The following is an 8,391-nucleotide window of genomic DNA, read 5'->3' on the forward strand; positions in this document are numbered from 1 at the left end:
TTGTAGATTGCATCATTTCCTGGAGTCTTTGGACAGAGTGTCTTTACATCTTCTTGCATTCACGCACTGTACAATTTCATCAAAATTCAGAATATGGTTTTAAGGACTTTTACCCAGCCTGGAGCTAGAGAGAGAAAGAAATCATTTTCAGGGAAGGGTTGTGTGTCCTGGCTATGACCTGAAGACTGACCCATCATCTCATGGTGTTTCATGCCCTGCACTCTGCATTGGCTTTGGAGGGAAATACAGACACCAGCTTCCTTCATGAAGACACACTTTATAATCAACCTGGAGTGCTCTAGCAAATACTGGTAGAGTGTATTAAAGATCCATGTCTTTCCCCCAGCTAGTGGAGTTAACTAAGAAGCTTTACTTATTGAGTAAAGCCAGAATTTTACAAAAATCTCATTTCCCAAGTAGGCAGCAAAGGAAAAGAGCAGAAATTTTAAAGGCCTCAGCACCCTGGGTGCTCACTGAAGACTAAGTCCTTTTGAGAATCTGACTGTTAAGGTGTCACCATGGGAGTTAGCAGAAGTATTGAGCACTTGAGAAAAACAGACCTGAGTTTCATTGCCTGCAGGTATACTTACCTAGAGTTTTTTTCTTAGGATAAGACTTCAAGAGAAAGTGGCTCTAACATAGTGGCTCTCTTCTCTCTTCTTTCTTCCCCCTCCCTTCTCACTCTTCAGTCAGGCAGTTCAGCTCACTCAACCACTGGAGCACTATTCACATTTTTTTGCCAGTTGAGTTTTCTACCCTGTGGTGGGCTGTTTCAAAAAAGAGCTAAGCCTGATTCAAGGGATGTTGTGCAAAGGAAGGAGAGCTGGTGCCAGGAAAACTTCCTAAGTCAGTCATTCACTGAAACTCCATGCTCCTCCACCTTGCTGTGTGATCCCAGTAAAACACTGGAAGCAGCATGGCTGCTGAGATGGATGGCCATGGCAACTCTGGTAGCATCTGGATTGCTCTGAAAAAAATGGAATAGATTTTGTGTGCTTGAAATGTTGTGAAAATTTGGCACCAGCAGAGAAAGAAAGAAGTTTTCAAGTGATGCTAGTAATTTCTCTTTAAAATCATATTGTAGCCACTTATGTACAATATAGACAATATTTTGTTCCCCTCCCTTAGATAGCTGTGGACTTGAGGGCAGATCAATTGTTTTCTGTCTTTAAATCCACACAGAACCAAAATAATGATTTTTTTCAACCACTTTCCAAATGCCCTATTTCAGGGAAAGATGCAAATACCCCACAGCATCTTCATGCTAACTAAACAATAACAATTTCTCTTTTGCTAGCAAGCCCAGAAAATTAGAAGTTAACATAACTGTAATATTTTTCTATCTATTAGCCACTCCTTTAATCCTCCTCCCCATCTTTTCAAGTCCTTGAGGAAGCAGATCAGCTTTCAGGATGCCTGAAGGTTCCTGTAGTTATATGTTTGCACAAACACACTCACTGGAACCTTTGCTCTCCGTTAATCCATGCAGGTCATGGTGAGTGTACAAACCCCAGCCACCTCGTCCCTCAACAAAGATTTACTAGTCAGTCAGTGCAGAGTGAAGACACTATAGTTAAGGCTACACTGACCTCTTGAAAGGTTTTATAGAATATTCACTCATCTCCTCTGAAGTATTATCATAAATAAACAGCGGCGCAGAAATGAATGAAGCACATTTCATACCATAATACATAAGTGCATTTACTTCACAAATTGCAGGAGTCACTGTAACCAGCTGACTAATTGAAAAACGAGGTACAGTTTTGGAAGATAAACTTCTAACTAAAAAATTGTCTATTACACACATAGATACTGAGTTACTAAACATAATACACATATCAAAATGTTATCAGTGTAATAACTGCAAAGCCACAAATAAATCACTTTATCATGCACCTTTGCCTTCATGTGTTTTGCTGTTTTCCAAGGCTTCAATCTTATCCGTATACACTTTACCAGTACTGGAGCTTTGAACTTTTGAAAAGAAAGAGTAAAATTATGGCTGTTATGGAAATCAGAATCAGTGGGAAAATGCTCTTAAATTTAAGGGAGAGGCGGAAGGAGGGGAGGAAGCAGAATGTGAGTGAATCCTTAAAATCCTTAAAAGCCCTCCAGTACCGGAGCTAAAATTGAAAATTTTTCAAATCTCACCCAGGATTAAGGAATAATACTCCTCTAAATTTCAAGGGAAAAAAAATGTGCACACACATTGCAATACCTATGTCACAAAATTGTGAATTCTGCATTATGTAATTTGAGGGTTTTTTATTCCATTTTTATGACAACTTGACTAACTCACTTTGACTTGCCACCTAAAGTGCTGAAAGCACTCATGTCTATTTTACAATCCTATGGCTAATCCCTTTGAAATCTTGGGGCCCACCTGTTTTTGTAGAGCAGAGCATGTGTATAGGAAGAAGGTCTAAACATTTATGAGAGTACTGACAGGAGTTTTGTACCACTGGAAGATACCAAAGCCTCAGGTGGTCAGACGCTGGAACAAAGTGTCAAGAGAGACTGTGGTATCCTCATCCCTGGAAACAGCCAACCACTGCCCCTGCTCTGAAAGGACAGTCTCTGGAGATGCCCATTCAGCAATGATGTGATCTGTGAGTGCTTTAGAACCAAAACAAGACTAAGAATTTGTATGCTGAAAATTGCTGCAGTGATACACATAGCAAAATAATACAATGAGAATGGTGCAACACACATTGCAATGTTTCTCTCCTTTGAAAGTCAGTGTTTGATGTATGGCTGTTAGAAAGAAGTGGTTTTTTAGAAGTCAACACACTCTCTCAAATACTCTTCTTGAGCTTTTTAGATCTCTTTTTCCTTAATGCGCTCAAATGCTAAGCACCATTCCAAATTCATGTCAATATATCTATTGACATCTTTCTTGCTGTTTTCCTCTTCTTCTATTCTCTGTGGTATCAGTCTTGCCAACTGCTTCTGAGATCTTTGGTTATGATCTAGCAAAGCCCTTAAGCACATGCTTAACTTAAGAATGCAAACAGTCTGTGAATTCAGCAGGACATTTCCTTTAACTGCTTGTCTGGGCTGGGGCCAGAGTGCTCAGTGCTCTATATATACAGATCGAAATATAATAATTCACATACAGTTAGTTAGAGTGGAATAAATTGGAACAGATTTTTCCCAGTCCTTTCACAGGATCATGAAACACTGCAAAAATTCTACCAGCTCTGAATGTAGTTTATAAATTAACAGAATTCAATTCATCAGCACATGTCATGGAAAATATCTGGTTTATACACAAAGTTACTTTCACATGCACATATTTTCTCTTCATCTCCCTCTCCTTCTCATGCATGCACACACATACAGACACTTAGAAGACTTAGGCCTGTTTGACTCTATCTTACTGTGTTCCTCAGCAAATGTTATTGCTTATAGCTTCTTCTAAAGTTCAAGAAATCTGCACAGATTGCTAGGTAAAAGTTCATGATACTTTAAGCTCTTAAAAGACATTTTTGGGGAGGCTGTATAGAAGTTTACCGGGAGGCTGCAGATAAGCACAAACCAGGCAGAGGTGCAAACACGAGACCAGTCTAACACGGTCAGGCCAAAGGTCTGAGTTCTTGCTATACCAGGTGCCCAGATAAGGGCACAAGAACAGGGCAAATGTATCCCGGCATTTATATGTCCCAAGTTTATTCACTCAGCTTCCAGCAGCTCAGGTCTTCCCGAGGCTGAAGGGCATATCAAGATTTACTGGTACATTAATTTTTGTAATGCTTTTAATACCATTACTTTATCTAGTCTCCTTTTTTCATCTGTGCAAACTTCTTGCACACAAACTTCTGTGGCAAGAAGTTTCTTGCTCCAGTCTGTACTCTGTGAAGGAGTACAACAAAACATTTGCTATTTTTGGTGAACGTACCACTTGCTTGCCTCATGCAAGAACTAGGGCCAGCAAAAGAAACAGCCGTTTCTTATTTGCCTTCCATGTGCCATTCATGATTTTATATTCTACTATAACATCCCCCTCTGCCAGCTCTTTTCTTAGCAGAAAAATCCTCCTCCATCTAATCACTCTCCTGTAACATCCTTTGTACAAAGGAAGAGCTGATGTGCTGGAAGAGGCAAGCTGTCTGCTTCAACAAGGTGCTTCCAGGGGAATTGGAACTCCCAGGCTAATGAGACCTGGGCCAAGAGATTCTGCTAAGTTGTGATTGCTTAAACTTTTGCATTCAGGTAATGAACACCTCCTTGTGCATCTACTAAAGTCTGCATGCAGCTAGCTGTGAGCTGTAAAATAGTGTCATACATGAATGGCAAAAGCAAACCATCCTTTCTTTTCACTGCTAAAACAAGAGACTCCTTAAGTGGAAAAAAAAAAAACAAACCACTGTGTGAACCATTCTGCTGGTTGCAAGAACCAAAGTTTGTGGCTCTCTTTTTTTTTTCTCATTTAAGACACAGCAGTGAAAGATTGAATGGTGGATGTGAGGCCAGTTTCTTCCTTGACATATTTACTTAAAATTTTCTTTGTGGATTTTTGAATAGTTTGCAGGTGTATATGTGTGTGTCTTAATTCATTGTACACTACCCTAAGGTTTAGAAAGAACTGTTCAGCAAACAACATGACTACTACTACTAAAAATGATTTTGCAGTTCAGATTAGTGACTGAAAACAACAAAATAAATGGACAACAACAAAACAGCGGCTTTTTTAATGCCATGCTAAATTTTCTAGCTGAATATTCAAGACTGCAAGACTACCTCCTGCTCTGAGAGTTGATATTCACACCTGCTTCCAGATGTGTCTTCTCTTCCGATAAAGACAGTTATTGTTAACCTGCTTTGCATTTCTCATAAGCTGTGCTTACTGCTGCAGTTGTTGCCACAGCATTCCTTCATGTCTGAAAGGCCTAAATCTCATATTCCTGCTATAATGCTTTGGACCATGAGATGTGTCACCAAAATGCCTGGAAAAACAGAGGCCAATGCACTGCCTTTAGTCACAAGTGTCTTGCCCTATGTACCTCAGTTCATCTAGTGCTAAAATGGATTAAATCTTGGCTCCATGAATAATAGCAGCAAAATCCACTGACATCAAGGAGGTCAAGAATCTACTGACTTCTGCCTGTTAAGTGTTGCAAATCTGTCTGAGCTTATGTCTGTAAAATAAGACAAGAGATAGAAACCCAAGGATTCAACCTCAAAACTTGGTGCTGCTCTGGGAATCTGTAACTCTTACAAAGTATCTCCTAATGGACATTCTTTCTTCTTGTTTTTCTTGGCTGCTGTTGAGTGTTTCTGGTGTGCCCAAGCAGGGTGAGCACTGGCCATGCATCCAAATGTACCAGGTACAGTGCGTCTGCACTGGGATGTTAATGAATGTTGGCATCAGGAGACTGGCAAGGGAAGAGCCCTGTAAGAAAAGCCTTTTATTTCAAGAGGTTCTTCTGTGCCCCACGGCTGGGGGACAGGGTTTACTGCATGTCCACTGGGTTGCAGAATTTCTTATCACCGTGCCTGAGAATTTCTGCTCTGTCAAAATTGTTGAGAACATTCACAAAATGTTCTGGAAGTGTCAGCACTCCAAAACATTCGAGGTGCAGCTGGTATCCATTCTACACCCTCCAATAGCAGACAGAGCTAAATGCACTTAACTGAATGTGAGTCTCTGGGATAAAACTTGGCTGTTCTACATGAACAGCAAAACCTCATCAGTTTTTTTCATCAACTTCACCATAATTTCCTAAGTTAAAACATAAACAGTGTTGCTACGCTCTGTTCTAGCTTGGCTCTGTCCCCTTGTGCAATGTAGAAATACAAATATATTCCTCTTGCATTAAGGTGTAGTACAAACATTACATACTGAGAGGCAGGACAGAACCCTCTGAGGTAGCAGTGGGAGGCATGGATACAGCTCCTACAAGACTCCAGACCAGATCAGACTCGATGTCATTAACTCTCGTTAGCACTTGGAGCTCAGGCAGTGCCACATTTAAAGTACATGGGTGGCTTCAATCCATTTCCTAGTGGGCAAGTGTCCACCTAACAAAAGCACTGCTAACGTGGGCAACGTGGAGCACTGGCAGCTCACCGGGAACAGCCAGTGGATAGAAACCCATGACAGGGATGCTCTCATGATTCCAGAAGAATGTTTCCAAGGGAGGCTTTGACAAACTGATAGGAAGCCAAGTGTCCTGCCACTTGGCCTGTATTGCCAAGGTGTTAGCATGGCACTGTTCCCATTCCCTAAAGACACGTTTAATCTTTGACAAGGCACAGTGTTTGATAGCAGAGTTGTTTACATATGCATGTGCTCAGCTGAGCAGGGGTGTGCTGCACTGTCAGTGCCACATCACTCACTGAACAGGCTTCCAAACACTTCTGATAGTTTTACTGCTGAATGGAGAGAAAAATGGACACATTTTAATCATTAAGCACTGTTTTCTTAGTGGTAGCTCTGTCCACAAAGATACTGTCTATGAAATCCTTTAGTCACAAGAAATAAAGTCAATGATTGATTTGTATTCTGCAATGCACCCTCTGGCTAAAACCAAGTTATAAGTACCAAATGGTTGAGACGGGGCTTGTGAAAGGGCAGTTATGTGAGTGGCACTAGAAGAAAAATGTTAATAAAGGGCAGTCCATTGAACTGAGGTTAAATACTTTCATACTTCTCAACCAGCCCAGAAATGTCCCTGAATTCTCATTAAAAAACGTTCTTTATAATCTGATGTTTTACCTTATTATGGAAGAGGAATCTTGATGATCAAAAACTATTACTTCCTGGAGGAGAAACAAAGGTAACAAGGATACAGCTTAAAATCCTTTATCCTTTTCATTTTCTTTAAGCATTTGTCTTCTCTTTGTTCATTAGTCTGGGATTTACTTTATTTTTAGAGTTTAGTTGCTTTTTTAAATGAGTGAACTTGAAGAAGTTTGAAGGCTTGTCCCCAGTTGTGTGCAGGCTCTTTAGTGCTCCTGAGGCAGAGCCAAGCCAGGAGGGCAGACTGTCTTTCCACTGCCACACCAGGGACCAGCCCCACTAGCAGCCTTGCTCAGCCTTCCTTCTCACACCCCAGAACCCTCTGCAACACTCCCCCAGAACCACCAAAATCCACCCAAATATGTATTTGAGGCTTTGGGATTATCCATACTGGCCTTGAAATCTCAGAGAAACACAACCCTGACAGGTACAGTTCACTAGAATCCCATTTCCAGGTTAAAAATGGCAAAAATCCCAATATACTGGGAAAAGACTTTACAGAAATTAGCACATGCCTGTAGGTGTTTGAGTTGAGGTTTGGGATGTCATCGAGTCTGGCCGATGAAGAATGAGCTTGCAGGAGTTGATGCCAGGCACATAGTAGAAAATTTGGGTTTAAACCTGATGATTGTGTGCCTCACAGGTAGGACTGTGGACCTGGCACCTGGTACATCCAACAGCTGTGCCTGTTTTCAGCTGTGCCACTGGGTACAACCCAGGCTCTGGAATGCTTTGAGGATGCCAGCACCTCATCTCTAATTTAAGCTCATAGAAAGTCCCAGGGAAGTTTTCTCTGTGTTATCACTGCCAAGGGGAGTGACTGATAAAAATGGTGTGAATTGACAAGTCGGGTGAGAGGATGCACATGCACTGGGAGAAGCCCTGCAATGGACACAGGGATGTACTTGAGTGGAGATTCCCCCTCAGTGGCCTGCACAGCACTGACCTGATACAGCAATTGGACTGACCCCCCAAAAAGTGCTGCAAAGATGGTGTCTCCTCCTTAGGAAGGGGTGTCACACCTTTCTCCTGCATCAGGAAACAGCACATACCTTGATTTTAAACCAGATACATGGTAAGCCAACATTTGTTTTAAAATTTAAATGAGCATAAAATAGCATTTTTGTAAGTGCTTGAGCCAATGCCTATTTAGTTACAGATGGCATGTTTGAAAGCCAGGGCATGTTTGATTCCAGGCTTTTCTTTATAAACAGCTTAACCTTTTTTGTTTAACAAATGCTATGTTTCAAACAAGTCTGTCTGTATTGACTGAGTAGCACTTTTTTCTGTTACAGAAGTGTTTAATCCTGAGAAAACTCAGATCTGAAAACCTCTTCGTTGGCTGAAATGTTCAAAGATTTAACAAATTCAGCAAGTGGGAAAATTAATCTTTGAATAGAAGAAACAATCTGACAAAATAAGCCATAAAAGTAGGTGCCAGGTGTCGCAAGGAAGTTCTTAATGCAGCACTTGCTTAATGTATACTCAAAATGCATCCACTTTTGTTCCAAGATCCAACAAAACATATGAAATTGGGTTACACCAATTCTCTTGATCTATGAATCTTCCACTATGTCAAAAATAATACACCAAACAAACTTACATGTAAATGGTGTGATAAAATGATTTACCGTATACATTATCATCCA

This window comes from Taeniopygia guttata, chromosome 6 (assembly GCF_048771995.1).
Source record: "Taeniopygia guttata chromosome 6, bTaeGut7.mat, whole genome shotgun sequence".
Classification (NCBI taxonomy): domain Eukaryota; kingdom Metazoa; phylum Chordata; class Aves; order Passeriformes; family Estrildidae; genus Taeniopygia; species Taeniopygia guttata.